Raw genomic sequence first — 16,171 nt, 5'->3', positions numbered from 1 at the left:
GTGGTGCTTTTCAGAGTGCTTTTCAAATTATTATAAGACATTAAGTATTTAGAATTATAGAACACAAAATTTCTGATTTAGAATAGAGAATGGTATATGCATCATTCATGAGCGGTCGGAAATTGGATTGTACCCGCGACGCGTTATCATTGTACCATTATAATGAACTTGTTATTCTCAAGTTAATTCAGAATTCGGTCTCATAAAACGAGATCCTTTACCAAAATTGTGATATAAGGAAGATATTTATTATTCACTAATTTGTAAAACTGAAATTCGTGGTTTTTTGGGTGCGAAGCAATGCTGCTGGAAAGCTCGTCTTTCTTTATTGTTCTTTGAAACTTGGAAATCATACAATCAAATCTAGCACACATTAATAGTGATTGAAATGCATGTACCAGTCATAGTCCCTGGGCTAGGAACATTAATGCTAAGGAGGGGCTTTGTGATTCATACAGTGACATGTGATTTGTACCTCAGTTTCCATGGTAGAACTGTTTAGATTATGTAAACTTGTAACGGAACATACACTATTAGCCGAACACTCGAGTGAGCGCGGAGTAGGCAAATTGTCAAACCTAATCTAAGTATTGCAGAAACACAATACCTCCTCCCCCAAAGTGCTATAACATACAGATATATTATGTAATTCAACTCTCATAAGATTTTATACTGTAATATTTCTGTCTGGTATGCAATCGTGAGCTATTCTACGCATCGAAGTCAGTCAAGCTCGTATAATGTGTTAAAAAGGTTATAACTTAATATCCCTTAGGGATGTCGGTAGGTATTTAACATTAGAAAAAATCGGGATAAGGAGGAATGTTTCAATCGCCATGTGTATTCATATTTTATCAGTATCTTCATCCTTATCAGCATATTTATCATTTCTTTTTGTCATTAACCCGATGCCACAGTATTGAATAAAAACAAAGATATGTGATGATCTTCCAACGGTTTCCGAATGTGCACAAGCTATAAAACAGATGAAAAACAAATCCCCCGGTTCTGATGGGATACCTATCGAATTCTATAAAACATTTCGGAATGACATTAAAATTTACTTTTATAAATCACTAATTACAACATTTGAAAAAGAGGAAATTACTTTTTCTCAAAAATTATCAATGATTTCTCTGATACATAACAAGGGAGAGAAAAATGATCTTCGAAATTATAGACCAAATAGTCTTACAAATTGTGATTATAAATTTTAGCACACATTTTCGCTATAAGATTACAAAAAGTTATAAACTAATAAGTAAAGACCAATCCGCATACATAAAAGCTAGAAATATCGGTGAAAATGCAAGACTTTTACTTGATATATTTGAATACTGTGAAACACAATAAAAAGAAGGAGTAATCTTACTTCTTGATTTTCAACAAGCTTTTGATTCTGTCGAATGGAACTTCATGTTCAACACCCTTAATAAATTTACTTTTGGAGAGCAATTCATAAAATGAATAAAAATTTTATATACAAATCCTGTATATCGCATAAAGAAATAATGGATGGATGTCTAGGACCTGTAAAATGACCAAAGGCATTCGAAATTATGTCCAATCTCAGCATTGCTTTTTTTAGTTATCGTAGAAATAATGTTGGAAAAAAGTCACAATTCACCTGGTGTTAAAGGCTTTAGTAATGACCTTATGACTAGTGAAATAAAAATACTTCAACATGCTGACTACACATCACTTTTTTTTTTTTTTACAGGATATCAGATCTATAGAAAAAGTAATTAAAATAATTGAACACTTTGGTCAGGTATTAGGAATGCAACTCAATAAAAATAAATCTGAATACTATTAGGTCCTTTGAAAAACAGATATGATAAATTATATGATATCAATATCACCAATGCACCCGTTAAATGCTTAGGAATATATTTAGGTCATGATGCTAATCAATGTTACAATAAAAACTGGACGAAAAAAAATAATAAACTAGAAAAAAGACTTACAATATGGAATACAAAAAAATAACCTTATATGAAAAATGTACCGTAATCAATACTTTAGTATTAACACAATTATACTTTAGTGCAACTATATTGCAATATCCAAGAAAAGAATCCACAAAGAAAGAAAAAAGAAAACAATCTTCAATTTCCTATGGGGCAAAAGAGAAAGGATAAAAAGACATACTTTAATTGGAAAACAAAATGAAGGAGAAATAGGTATTGTTGATATTGATTATAAATTAAAAGCACCCAAGGCTGCTTGGGTAACAAGAATTTTCAATGAAAAACAATCATCTTTAAAATCTTTCTTTAATTCGTGTATTCTTAAGATATTCATTACAGCCGAATATCTCATAAAGACAAATACAACCAGTGCTGATGAAATAAAACAAATTTTCAAATCATTACCAATATTTTACTGCGAAGTACTCAGTACATTGAATGAATGCAAACGTAGAACACATAAGATAAAATATATGACTGACGTTGAAGTATTGTCTCAAACTATATGGTTAAACAAATTAACTCGATTTAATGGTAAACTTCTTTTCTACGCAGATTGGATAAAAAGTAGAGTTTTATACATTAAAGACCTGTTTGATGAAAACGGAATTTTTCATGATATCAATTATTTTTCTAATATTCTTGTCAACACGTCTAACTGGATTTACGAATATAATACACTGGAAAAGGTTGTTAAACCTATCCAAAATATCACGATACTTCAAAAGGAGTCTATATAAACACAAGAAAACAAAGTAACATTTTATTAGAAAACAAGAGAAGAATACCCCTAAACTTCATAAAGAGCAAAACAATATATGATATCTTTATCAAAAAACTCTTTATTAAACCCTACTGTGAGAGCTTTTGGGCAAAAAGCTTCAATTTCAATTTTGAAAAAAACAAAAACAAATAACTTAAATCAAAGACAAGCAATTAGCAGAATTTAATTACAAACTCTTAAAAAATCTACGTAATAATAATAATAAATCTGTTCACAAATGGAATAATAACGTATCTAATCAATGTCCGTCTTGCCAAACACTCGAAGACACAACACACTTAATCTTTGAGTATAGAAACGTACAATTGATATGGAAGAAATTAGAAAATCATATGAAATTTAATTTAAAATGGAAACATGTTGCATTAGGATTTTTTCATGAAGAAAATAAAACTACCATTTCAATAAGTCATTTATTATCATATACAGCTTTTTACATATATAAAATAAAGATGAAGCTAAGATATGAAAATAAAGAAGAAAATATTAATGACATTTCCTATTTTGTAAAAACAAACTTAATGTACCAATATGAGACTTATAAAATTATAAATGGTTTTATGATATATCTATGACTTTGTGATGATAATAATTAAAAATGGTCAGACTATCTGAGGGGGTCTGTCCTTCAGTAGCGCTGCCTGGAGGGGAAAATATGGACATTGTGTGTTTAAGGTTGTTCCCCACAGGGAGTATGGCTTATTGAAAAATATCTCTACCATATTTATATATATTTGATATAGTATCATGAATATCGTATTTATGTGTATGAATATGTATCTATATGTATGCGTACATGTCTTATATATTCATTTTTTAAAAGTAATATCGTGTATGTATTTATAGATATACGTATGGCATTAATACCAAAAATGCATCCAATCCAATGGGCCCCTGGCACCATAGGTGAGGAATAAGCGGGAATATCCTAGGATATTTTATCCCAACCAAATAATGTATATATATTTTAAAAATTAACGCATGTTCTAATTTACATGCAATGCAATTGTAAATATAGCAGAGTACCACAAATCACATTGATATATTTCCATTTAGTACATGTAGATTCTCAGTTGACACAGTTTTGCTCTATTTTGCAAAAATCAATGCATGCAGTTCTGGAGTGCTTCAAAACCGCCAAGAAATGGACAATCAAGTTTAAATTTCACGGCACCTCTAACCAACCGTGGTCAAACGTCATTTGGATACAACCATTCCTACGCAGGATATAATCGTGTTTTAACGCAGAGTACAACCAATCCTTACGGTGATTTACTATAGAGAGTGTAGATGTTCTTGGTGAGGGGTTCGAAAGTGACCTATATTTTTCTTTATACAGATTTTCTAAAGAATTATATAGCCTATCATGTGATACAATGAATTTTGGTCGGAATGATATCTAGCATTTGGTCAGATCCTCTACCAAGTGCTCAAACACTTCAACACAGGTAGAAAATTTCGTGTTAATTTGTCTCTGTTGTTCGTTTTCTTCATATTTTTAGAAAACAGAAAAACCCACCTAAAATTAATTTACATCAGTGAAAAGACAACCCCATTACAAATGTAAACCACAATAATCAGGAAAAAAACTTTGTGATTAAGGCGTTTATTAGTCGACATCATTTGATTTTATATCAAATTGTCCGTATTAATATTGATACACTCTGTATGTTGGGTGTACGTGACTTAATCTGCTACAGCGTACGGGTTACTTTAAATGCTCTACGTCACACTTTGTACTTACCGATATCGAACCCATTCATTAGACAATGTTCAAAGCAAGCAACAACGTGGTTTCTTTGAGGCGAAATAATCTAAGCACGTGGTCGATTTTTTTTCTTCTTGATATTATCCCTACAGAAGTGATCTAAGAATAGCAGAGAGTTTTTCTGCTGAGGAATACCACCTAAACGAACTGCGACTCAGATATACCCGGCTAGGGAGGTCGGGGAAAAACCGTAGCTGTAGGACGCCCAGAACACAGATACCTCAACACCGGAAACTAATTCCTAATCCCACGGCCATACTTCGGACGGATCGATTAGCCCCTGCAGAGGGGCAGCCACAGCCTCCCTGAGGAGGTCCCACGGTTCACATTTGACAATGCACCAAATAACCCGGGTGAGTCTTGTAATTTTTTGTTGTGCCATGCGGCCAATTTACCATTTCAAATTACTTCCACATTCGATGTATCGGCTCTCATGTCCCTAAAAACATGCAAAAGATATTGGGGGATTTATTGATATGTCTTTCCTACTCAAGTCGGCTACAGAATTGAAACAATTTGACTATCACGGGGAATTACAACTTGCTAATGGTTAACTATGTTTAGTCAAGCGTCAGCTAACCCACCATTTAAGCATGGAAGAGTGGACATCATATTTCATGATTTACATGAGTATCAATCAAAATACTAAAACATGCTCAAGTATATGCGATATATCAGGCTTGCATCCAGTTGTTCACACAATTGGCAAAATTATGACCAGCAATGCCGACTCCTTAAGGCCTCTAATCCTTCTATGTCTTGGGGAGAAATCCACATTGAATTATGGTTGGTGTATATAAACAATCGATTTTAAAAACACTCAGCACAGGCGGAATTCAAACCTAATGCATCAGCCAACTTGTTAAATTCTACATCCGTAGGACCCAATGCCACACCAAAACAATCACAGTTTTGTATTGTCTACAACTCCGGTAAATTCTGTAATTTCTTCCCCAGATTCCGCTACAGCCACTCGTGCAGTCAATGCACAAGGAAACATCCTAGAGTCAATTGCAGGAATTAAACCCCCACATTTTTGGGGTCACACTCCCATTATATTTTCATACCATCAAAAAGCACCTGCATGGCTAACAAAATGCATACTTTCTCTTAAGAGTTTTTCTTTTGGTTTTAGATTTCAATATTTGAGTCTTAAAGGGACATGTTGAAAAAAAAACCTCTCAAGTCTTAATTCCAACCTATTGCTTATCATTACGAACTAAAATCAACCAGAATGTTGTATAATCGGCTGGCTGGCCTCTTTTTTCCAACCCCCTGTTTAGATCATCTGTTGCATTACATTGCTTACTGTCATTATCTAGCTTACGTATAGGACCGTTTGCTTGTACTTGAGTACAATTGCTTATCAACATAAAATCCAGGGTTTCCAAGATACTATCAGCATTCATTATCACAAAAGCTCTAGACATTGTCAAGCAGTCGTTAGGCGTCATCTATTTGTATTATACTTCCAATATATATCATAACAATCATTTGTCAAAATGGCTCATGCCTTAACATCAGTATGTTATTCACGTTTCCAATAATGCCTTTTCCAACAGTCTAAGACCTTTCTTGGCCTTTTATGATTGCTCAGGATCTGTAGTTTCAATTGTTTTTCGAAAAGTTCTCTAAACCAACAAGGTAACTTTTTCAGTATCATTACATAGGTCCAAGACCAACCAAAACACAAGCCCGTAGTTTGTCAAATATCCAACTTCAGGACACTGAGTTCTGTCCAGCACTACCAATTAAGGCATATTTGCAGCTTACCCCCATACTAATACTTTGCTTGTTCATGCGACCCTTATGAGACGTTTAGGTTCCAGACGTTCTTCTAAGCGCTTCCATTCCTGATCAGTCTAATAATTTCCGGTCGCACAGTTTCCGTTTTGGCATAGTAACTAATTAGCAAATATGGGATATTCGCATGCTCTTGTCCAAACAGGATATATAGGGTCTAACGCTCTATTAGCATACATTCGACCCCAAGAGTTTCAGCAATTAATTAAGTTTTTACCAGTCCCCCTCACCAGTCAGACTCGCACACGGAATCAATGCATAGTCCACGCTTCAGTCATACTCATTGCATACTCTCCAGTAATACAAGCTACGTATTGCAGGTAAAACAATTCGGATTGTAGGTTCGGCTATTTTACCAAGCAGATATTCACATTTTGCCCCTCCTGATGATGGACCAAAACAAACTAGAATTCATATTGTTTCATAAAAATATCATGGCCAACCAGGTAGGTGGTTGGTACATAGGACACGACCATGTCATCAAGGCTACTGAGATTAAGTTGTTCCGAACTGATGGTACTCACCTGCCGGACTTGGGAAATACTTATTTCTCAACATATTCAAGTGACCTTTGATCTTTTCTCATCACAATTATTAACAATGCATGTATATTGTCGCAGCTGTTTGTCACTTAAGTGTGCATTACTGTAACTCTTATGGTACCTTCACACTTACGGATTTTTCTTACGGATCCTTACGTATTCCACAAATCCGTAAAAGTACGCGGATTGTTACGATTTAGACACTTTAAAGAGATGTTTAAGAACGTTTTAAGAGTATTTACGGGCCATTTACGGTTTATTACGAGTTCTTGCGATGCATTTACGGCACACATTTACGATTTGTTCCGAGTGAACACGGATAAATACAAGCAATTTACGACATTTTACGAGCTTTGTAGGGATTGTTACGAGTATATTACGGTAATTTACGATTTCGCTTAGCTTTTACGTGTAATCACGACCTGTTAACGCGTTGATAACGTGCTGTTACGAATAGTTAGGAGTTAGTTACGATTGTTTACGTTTTTGATTCAAAAGTGTTTGCAATTGGCTTTGTATCATCATTCGACAACTGACATTACTTGTAACAGCATGTATGTATATTGTATGCAAGATGTGTAACTTCTTTGATGTCTTGATAACAACTGAAAGAAACTGTTAGATTTTTCGTCTTTTATACCTTTCCGTAAAGTTTAAGTATGACTCGTAAAGTAATCGTGTCTATACGTAAAGTGCTCGTAATGACTCTGAACAATCCGTAAAGCGATTGTAACCCGACGTGAATGAAATCGTAAATATCACTTAGGCATTCGTAATAATCCGTAAACAATTCGTAAACTATCCGTAACATATCGTAAACTAACCGCAAAGATTCCCCCCCAAAAACCCCACTTTTTAGGAGTCTTTTACGGATTCTTACGAGCAGTTTACGTGTTCTTGCGATCAGTTTACGATACTTACGGATTGTTACAAGTTATTTACGGGTTATTTACGGGAAATGAAATCCGTGGACAATCATGAGATTTGTTTTGACATGTCAAAAAATGTGTCCCTACTTTCACGGATCCTTACGAGTGTGTGAGAGTTGTGACGAGTTATTAACGGATACCAACGAGTGATTTACGAATGCTTGCGATTGACTACGAGTCGGAGATCCGTAAGGACTCGTAAGAAAAATCCGTGAGTGTGAAGGTGGTATTATGCAACTCTAGGTTCAAGTACTGTGGTTTGATCAATTGACTTATTCATATCCATGTAACTCATTTATGCCAATGATGCCTTTTGTTTTGGAGTTTCACTCACAGTAATGTTAATTCGTCAAGCTTTTGTAAGGGAAATTGTCCTAATGTTTGTGGCCGAACTGGGGAGTAGGTAATGGTATGTTATTGGCTGTTTTTGCATCAAAATATGAGTGTCTCCCAACAGCTGCTTCTAAAGCAGGGCGCAATTTACAGGACTAAAAGTCTTAGAAGTTAAAAAGAAAACGTTCTGTGGGGGATGCTACAGGCTGGTACATGTTAAGTGCTTATGTCTAATATGAAAACTAAAATTCAGGTAACACTGCAGGAGACAGGGTGAGGAGGGCAGCTCTCGCTTACCTCCTTAGAACGCTGGCGTCCTTTCGGTTCTGGGCACTGAATGTTTTACTCGGGCCCCCAGTGTACCCATTACAAGTGAAATTAAACTGGTACACTGGGCGACTCTCTTGGTTACTCCGCCAAAATTCACATGTAGTCGAGCATTTTCAATTTCTATATCTCCCGAATGTACAATTACTGAATATATTGATAGATTGGTAATTGTATACTTGTGTCTTCTATGCACTGCAACGAATCATTACAAACCAATATGCAATTTAATGTGGCATTTTGGAATTTTCTATCAAGTTGGATTCTTTAATTAATTGAGATTATTTGATTTTATATCAAATAGTCCGTATTGATTTTGATACACTGTATGTTGGGTCTGCGTGCCTTAATCTGCGTGCGAATTACTTTGTATGATCTATGTCACACTTGATACTCCCTGAGATCGTATCCATTCTTTAGACGGTTTTCAACCAAAACACCCACCCACCCTACCCCATTTTACATGTATTTTGTCTATTATGTTGTTTCCTTTTCTTTTATAGGTTCGCAACAGATGAAGACTCTCTACAAATTCCTTTGATGCAGTAATGATGAAGCCCGGAGCACACGAACTGCCACTGAATTGCCATTCGGGATTCAGTGCCTCGATACAACAAAATTTAAGTGTTAAAGGGGAATTTTTTCTTTGTACGTCAACTTGTATACATATTGAGTCTGATCAATTAGACTGTCGCATGTTTAAGGGGGGAAGAGGCTGGGGCCTGGGGAGTCGGTAATGGTATTTTTTGAGTATCTGCTCTAAAACCTGGGTGTCTTCCCACCTGCTTCTAAAACAGGGGGCAATTTACAGGACAAAAAGTCTTGTAAAGTAAACAAATTAATCTGCTGTAATGGGGCGACCACTGGGGACGGTTGAGGTCACACCCACACCATTTTCATGAGGAGATGCTACAGGCTGGTACATCTTATGGTCCAACATTATATCTACAAACCAGGTAGCACTGCAGGAGACAGGGTCAAATAGACTGGTCTCGCTTACCTCCTTAATGCCGAACTGGGGAGTCGGTAACGGTATGTGATTTTAGTATATATACTTACCTGCATAGAACATTTTGCAATATGTCAGCGACTCCTACTACAATGCTCAACTATTTTTTAGAACGAGTTATCTTACCTTAACCCACCCTTCAATGTCCAACATCCTGGTACCTCAGTTTATGTTCGGGCAGCTATATTGTTTTCACGTGGAATTTTCTCTGGTGAAATGTTTACAGCCTTTAAACTTACTACTGTGCATTCATCTTTTAGTTACTAGGCTTAAATCTTAAGCTAGAGTGTTCTGTTAGTTTAAGAGTGGTTTTAGCCGTATTTGATTTTAAATTCCATTTTAGTTAAGATCACTGTTCCTTGACCACGCGGTTCAAACATGGCAGAGGATTCTTACAAGGAATTTAAACGATGTTGCAGGGAAATGCGGTGTATCAATGAGCATGACGGTTGTTATCGACATCGGTCTTGCTCAGAAGTTTTTCCTTGTAAGGGCTGTCGAACTTGATCTAAAGTGAAACATGGCGCTCTGGCGCGCATGATAGAAATACACAAGCAGAAAAACAAGAAGCCTGCGACAGTGTCAAGACCTTGTGAGGAAAGAACAGGGGTGACGCAAGTTGGCCTTTTTAAAGGTAAGAAAGTTGCCACGCTCGTGGAGTCATCTCGGGACAAGACCACACGTGTTCGTGTTCAAGATGTTGAGCCTATGTTAGAGTTTCCATATTCCTGTCGCATGCAACGAACCTGTTATATACAGTCATTCCCATGACATCTTGGACAATTGTACGGCTGTTACGTTCTCGGAACATGAGAGCCATATTACTAGGCAAGGTCATTTCTATGACCAAATGAGCCAAACTGTTGCAACTTCAGTGGGTACGTATACGACCAATTTTCTTCCATTCAGTATGGGAGGACAAGTGTGGCAAGGGCACATGAATTTTATGTTCCCATCATGGATGATGGGAAATAAGTAGTATATTATAGTCAGGAGAGTCGCTGAATTGTTGTCTAACTCTAGGCAAGGTCCGGTTGAGGCACCTAAAGAATTAGACCAAGATGGGTCAAGTACTAAACGCAAGTATCGATATTTTGCTTGAAACGATTAATATTCATCTGTAGACTCTGAAAATGATAGAGATATATTGTGCATCACTGAATCATCACGTGAATTTAACGAAACAGACACTGCTCAGACGCTGATCAGTGATTTTTTTTTGTCAACCCAGGTACATCAAAGGTTGATTGGAAAGGTTTTCTTTCCAGAGTGGCATCAGATCTCGGTAATCCTATGAAGGAAAAGAGTGGAAACTCAGAGTACAAGTCATATGTTACCGAGCATGTATTAACTCCAAAAGAGTCTGGATAATTCAATCTTCCTTTAGAGGGTTCGATTGTACACGCGCTCGAAGAGGTTGAAAAAGAATGACAAGATATGGGTAGAACTAGATGTTTTCGATCATCTGATGATCAGAAGTATTTGGTTCATTAGGACCACTGTAAAAAGGTTTGCTCTTAACCACAGTTGGATGAAAACATTGAAGAAGGAACCATGTGTTCATCTGAACTTTGCAACCAGAAAGGTGCAATGTCTTATAAGTATAACAACAAGACATTTTAATCCACGAACAGTAAGTTTAGAATAATGGACATGAGCTCGAGACTGTTACTGAGACAGATTTCCTATGGCTCATTGATTACAACTTTTCTAGACAGGGCAATGTCTGATGAGGTTAGACAGGAGATTATTCAAGCTTTATCTCAGCTGTTCACTCTATGGCCGATGTAACTTCCAGAGTTATGCTTAACCGTGTTACTGCTAGAAGAAGTCTTTATCTGAAAATCATGGCTTTGAAAATAAAGCAACTGAGAATAAATTGCTGCGACAGTCTGTATTGGTCCTAAACTGTTTGGGGGGAAGTGTTTCGAGGATTCAACAGTCTCGATTGAAGTCAGCATTTCGCAAGTTTTATGGTCGTTATAACGATCTATTTCGTCAGTACAACCTCGCATTGGGTCAAATGCTGTCTGACGTGTTTCATACCGATTGTTAAGCGGTTCTTGGCACACTGATTTTGACTGCGGATAACCCCGTTTACCTGATCAGGATTAGGGCTCACGGCGGGTGTGACCGGTCGATAGGGGATGCTTACTCCTCCTAGGCACCTGATCCCACCTCTGGTGTGTCCAGGGGTCCGTGTTTGCCCAACTATCTATTTTGTATTGCTTATAGGAGTTATGAGATTGATCACTGTTCGTTATCTTCACATTGCATACCAGTGCAGAGAACCTGTGAGATGCGAAGAAAACTCAACATCTCTAGAAGTTGAAGCGAAAAGACTTAAAACGGACAGTTGAAGACTCTGGAGGGTCAAAAGCTTCAGATAAGGCAGCTTGCTCAATTCCTAAAAAGAAGAATTTTGAAGGTTATGATAAACAGGATAAGTCAAAGTATAGATCTGCCTCCCGATACATACCAAAGGGTAAACAAAGTTTTAAAAAGCCGGAAAACCCCAAACTGGGGTTTTGCCCTAGAAAACAGTAAGCGAAATTGACGCGCAGATTCCGTCAGCCGAAGGCAGACTGTAGGAATATACACAGAAATAGAAGAAGATAACTTCCGATCAATGGGTTATGAACGTAGTCCAGGAAGAACGTCGTCTTCAGTTTACTTCCAGGCCGGCAAAAGCGGCATAAGAGAAACTGCCTTCAGTTCATTACAGAAAAATACATGTATATCCGAAGAAATAAGAGATATATTAGATAAATAAAGATTTTACCTCCCAAAAGCTTGTGATTTTGGACTTAGAGTTTTTTCGACGCGTGAAAAATACAAGTTTTGGGGCTGTGGTTTTCTTATACATAGACCTAGCCAAATGAAGTTGACATCATTCTCTTCGTCTCATTGAGACGAATAAGATGGTATAAGATACTTTATGATCGAGTAATAAATAAAGATTTTACCTCCCAAAAACTTGTGATTTTCGGACGCTAGAGTCCAAAATCAATTATGGCCACCTAAAATTAATATTTTTCAAGATACCCCAAAACTGATTGCATATTATTTGGGCCTTTTTTGAGACGAACAAATTGATATAAAGAACTTTGATGTACTCCAATAAATAAAGAAAAAAAATTTTCATGGCAGATTTTACCATATGCAATGAATTATATAGGAAATACATGGTTTTTCGGGGACAAAATCTATATTAATGGTCCTATCCCATGATATCTTATGTCATTTTCTTCGTCTTAACGAGACGAGAAAGAATATGTAATCCAATAATTGTTAGGGTGATAAATAAAGATTTTACCTCCCAAAAACTTGTGATTTTGGACTTTTAGAGTTTTTTTGACGCGTGAAAAATACAAGTTTTGGGGCTGTGGTTTTCTTATACATAGACCTAGCCAAATGAAGTTGATATCATTCTCTTCGTCTCATTGAGACGAATAAGATGGTATAAGATACTTTAAGATCGAGTAATAAATAAAGATTTCACATCCGAAAAACTGTGCATTTTTAAGTTTTTCCGTGGGCGTGGCCAAATATATGTCATCGCATATATTTTTTTTATTTATCGTCCTATCTCAAAGTTCTTTATATCATTTTCTTCGTCTTAACGAGACAAACACGAATATCTAATCCTATTTTTGATCGGATAATTATGAAGCTTTTTCTGAATGAATAAGTGATATTTTCCTCGGTTTCCGGATTTCCCGGACTCTCCTCCGGATAGGGGTGGGGGCATATAATTGGAAACCCCCTCTCCGAGGTGGGACTAAGATGCCCTTATGATATACACCCATAATAATACCTACTACCCTCGTTAAAGGCCTCCACGGGGCCTATGGCAGAATCCGCCATGAGTTTTTTCCGATTTTGTCCGGATCATTTCCGCTCCGGGTAAGGAAATTTCCAAAAACCAAGACCATGGTCCGGTAGCCTACCTCCAAGTCACCCCATATACCAAATTGGGTTGAAAAATAATAATAACTAGTATCTTTTTCAGGGGGCTGAAAATGGCTATATTTTAACTAAAAAGCCCTACCCCCGGGGTGGGGGTGGGGGGAGAAAATCGAAACCCCCCCTCCGAGGTCGGACGAAGGTCCCCTAATGATATATACCCATACTAATACCATACCCCATACCTGAAGGCCTCCAGGGGGCCCATGGCGGATTCTGCCATAAAAATATGGCAGAATCTGCCATAGAAATCCTAAGGACGGCCTCAATGCCTCCACTCTGACACCGTTACAATGCACGGAATTAAACACACTGGCTTTCTCAGTAAATCACTTTATTGCTTGCAACTTACTCTTAATCTTGTCCACCACGTCTTCTCGCTCTGGGCTTCGACAGTAACTGACTGACGACAACTGTTTCGCGCTGTATTTATAGTGTTAGGTCATGTGACTAAATTGCGGATGTTTACATTGAAAACTACAATGTAGAACCTGGATGGTCAATGGATAAATTTCCGGAATATTACAGAAGTTTGTTTTTTCATATACTTGGCGATCCAGTATGGAGCGCCAAATTAACTTAAAACTCAAATAATTGAAGATATCTTCAATTATTTGAAGATATCATTAATTCGATTGTTGCTCTCTTTAATTGAATTGATGTGCGCATTATATCAATTATTGCACCCATCAAATGAATTAATGCGCGCTTCAATTCAATTCTTGCTCTCATTAATTCGCACATCAATTGAATTAATATAAGCAATAATTGAACTAATGCACACATTAATTCAATTATTGCTCTCTTCAATTCAATTGATGCGCGTATCAATTGAATTAATGAGATCAATAATAGATTTGATGCGCCCATATGGAGAAATTCTTAGCATTTGGCTAATTTGCATGCTGCCATCTTGGAATTCGAACTATCAGTCATTACGTAAAGCAATTAATAGAGAAAAAATATGTAAAATTACGATTGTAAACTAACCTCTGCATAAACACACGTTTCCAGCATCATACCCCATTCTTCATGTTCGTATCTTTTCAATGAAACAACTTTCAATGTAACTGATACAAAATTCGGAGTTCCATATATAGTTAAAGTTTTGAATCGAAGAGCCCCATTTAATCCATTATAAGCATTTCAAGAATCTTTGAAAATCACAAAAAGTCCACTTTTTCACTTCAAAAAGCAAGGGATACAAAATAACGATCACTAATTCCAGCATCGGAAACGACAAATTTACATGTGTTTTTCCGGAATCTGTTCACAGATTTATTGAATTATTTTTCAAAAAAGTTCGTTTTTGAATCAAAACCACCGTTTTCGGCATTTTTAGCATTTCGGCAAAGAGACATCTACGGGGAAAATCAAGTTTAGGAAATGCAATCATTCCCATGTATTCATTTGATGAATAGAAATGTCATGATGTTTTCTGTCCTTGACACTTGTACTGACGTCATGAGGCCCTCTTAAGGGATACCTACAAAATGTTTAAATGATTTCGGAAACCAACATTTATGTAAATATGATGCTTCACTGAAACTTGATCAATTTTCAAAATATAGGAAATATTTATTAGTGAATATGTATTCGTAACTGTAGTTAAAATGAATATTAATACTTGAGATAGAATATTGCTTGGTAAAGGTTAGCTGCAAAACTAGCTCTCTGAAATTTTTTTTTGACATAACAGAGAGCTACAGAGCCACCCCTTATAAAAACCTTCGATTTACGGCGCACAAAAAGCTGCGCACGGTTGAGGCCTTATATCGTTGTATTCTTGAGTTGCTGTCTCATAAATTTAATATAAAAAAATTCTTAACATATTTTCCTACTATACTTGTGTCTAAACATACCTTCAAATATTCATTAAAGCCCCATACGACCTGAAAACTCCCAGCTTCAAATGATTTCGTGTTGACGTTGTCATGTTAGGTAGCCGGGTCAATTCGTACCCAGTTGTTGTTGGTATATATTCATAACATTCGTTAAATGTTATGTATTCGCTCTTCATTTATCATCAATACGAATAATTTATAGAAATTAAAAAAATAAAGTTTTTCTAAAGTTAAAATAAGCTCTTGATTCATGAAAATGCTACTAAAGTCCTTAACACTCGTGTGGCAGGGATGGAGACCGGACCAGACTAATGAAAGCCGCATTGCCGTGAGTTTAGCTATTAGAATAATTATTATTTAAAGGCACTGGGATGATACATTATTTGAAATATTTAGCTAGAATATTTGTGGGGATATGAATTCACATCTAGACGTTATTGTGCAAGTATGGAAATTAACCAGGATTCGAATTGACCCGGCTACCTAACATGGCTACGTCAATAAACGAAATCATTTGAAGCTGGGAGTTTTCAGGTCGTATGGGGCTTTAATGAATATTTGAAGGTATGTTTAGGCACAAGTATAGTAGGAAAATATGTTAAGAATTTTTTGATATTAAATATACACATACACATGTAAAATATGAAAGCGATATCACCATCCATTCGAATTTATGGTCATGGTTAAAGTTCTTGCAGACAGACAGACCAAAAACTTTATGTCCCTGAATGGCATAAAAAAGAAATACACAGAAAATCATGGGGGTTTTATTGATCAACATAAGGAGATAACAAACATTGTATGGTTATTTTCCATTTCTCTATTTTAACATTAACTTTGCATGTAGCTTGCATTCTTACATAAGCATACTTTAAAGTACATGTAGCTCATTCTGA

At 36.3% G+C, this 16,171-nt stretch overlaps 2 protein-coding genes across 11 annotated transcripts in view; one reads left to right on the top strand and one right to left on the bottom strand.

The window, feature by feature from the left end:
• Positions 1-16,171, top strand: part of LOC125675757 (mucin-2-like) — a 57,784-nt gene that overhangs the window by 13,921 nt on the left and 27,692 nt on the right. For 2 of the 10 annotated variants that reach the window (XM_056160533.1, XM_056160531.1), the window contains one exon: positions 2,048-2,183. The exons of 1 other annotated variant lie outside the window; for it this stretch is intronic. The gene's annotated coding sequence lies outside the window, so the exon portion shown is untranslated. Of the gene's footprint in view, positions 2,184-3,600; positions 4,876-8,959; positions 10,013-16,171 lie in introns of those variants that run through there. 7 more of the 10 variants (XR_008801952.1, XR_008801957.1, XR_008801956.1 and 4 more) reach the window with 7 other exon arrangements.
• The window catches only part of LOC125675291 (glutathione S-transferase P 1-like), a 12,257-nt gene continuing 12,112 nt past the window's right edge, over positions 16,027-16,171 (bottom strand). The window contains exon 8 of the mRNA XM_048912825.2: positions 16,027-16,171. This exon is cut by the window's right edge and continues 82 nt beyond it. The gene's annotated coding sequence lies outside the window, so the exon portion shown is untranslated.

This window comes from Ostrea edulis, chromosome 3 (genome assembly GCF_947568905.1).
Source record: "Ostrea edulis chromosome 3, xbOstEdul1.1, whole genome shotgun sequence".
In the NCBI taxonomy this organism is placed as follows: Eukaryota; Metazoa; Mollusca; class Bivalvia; order Ostreida; family Ostreidae; genus Ostrea; species Ostrea edulis.
Note: the sequence above shows the minus strand (reverse complement) of the source record. Positions and strands in the feature narration are given on the sequence as shown.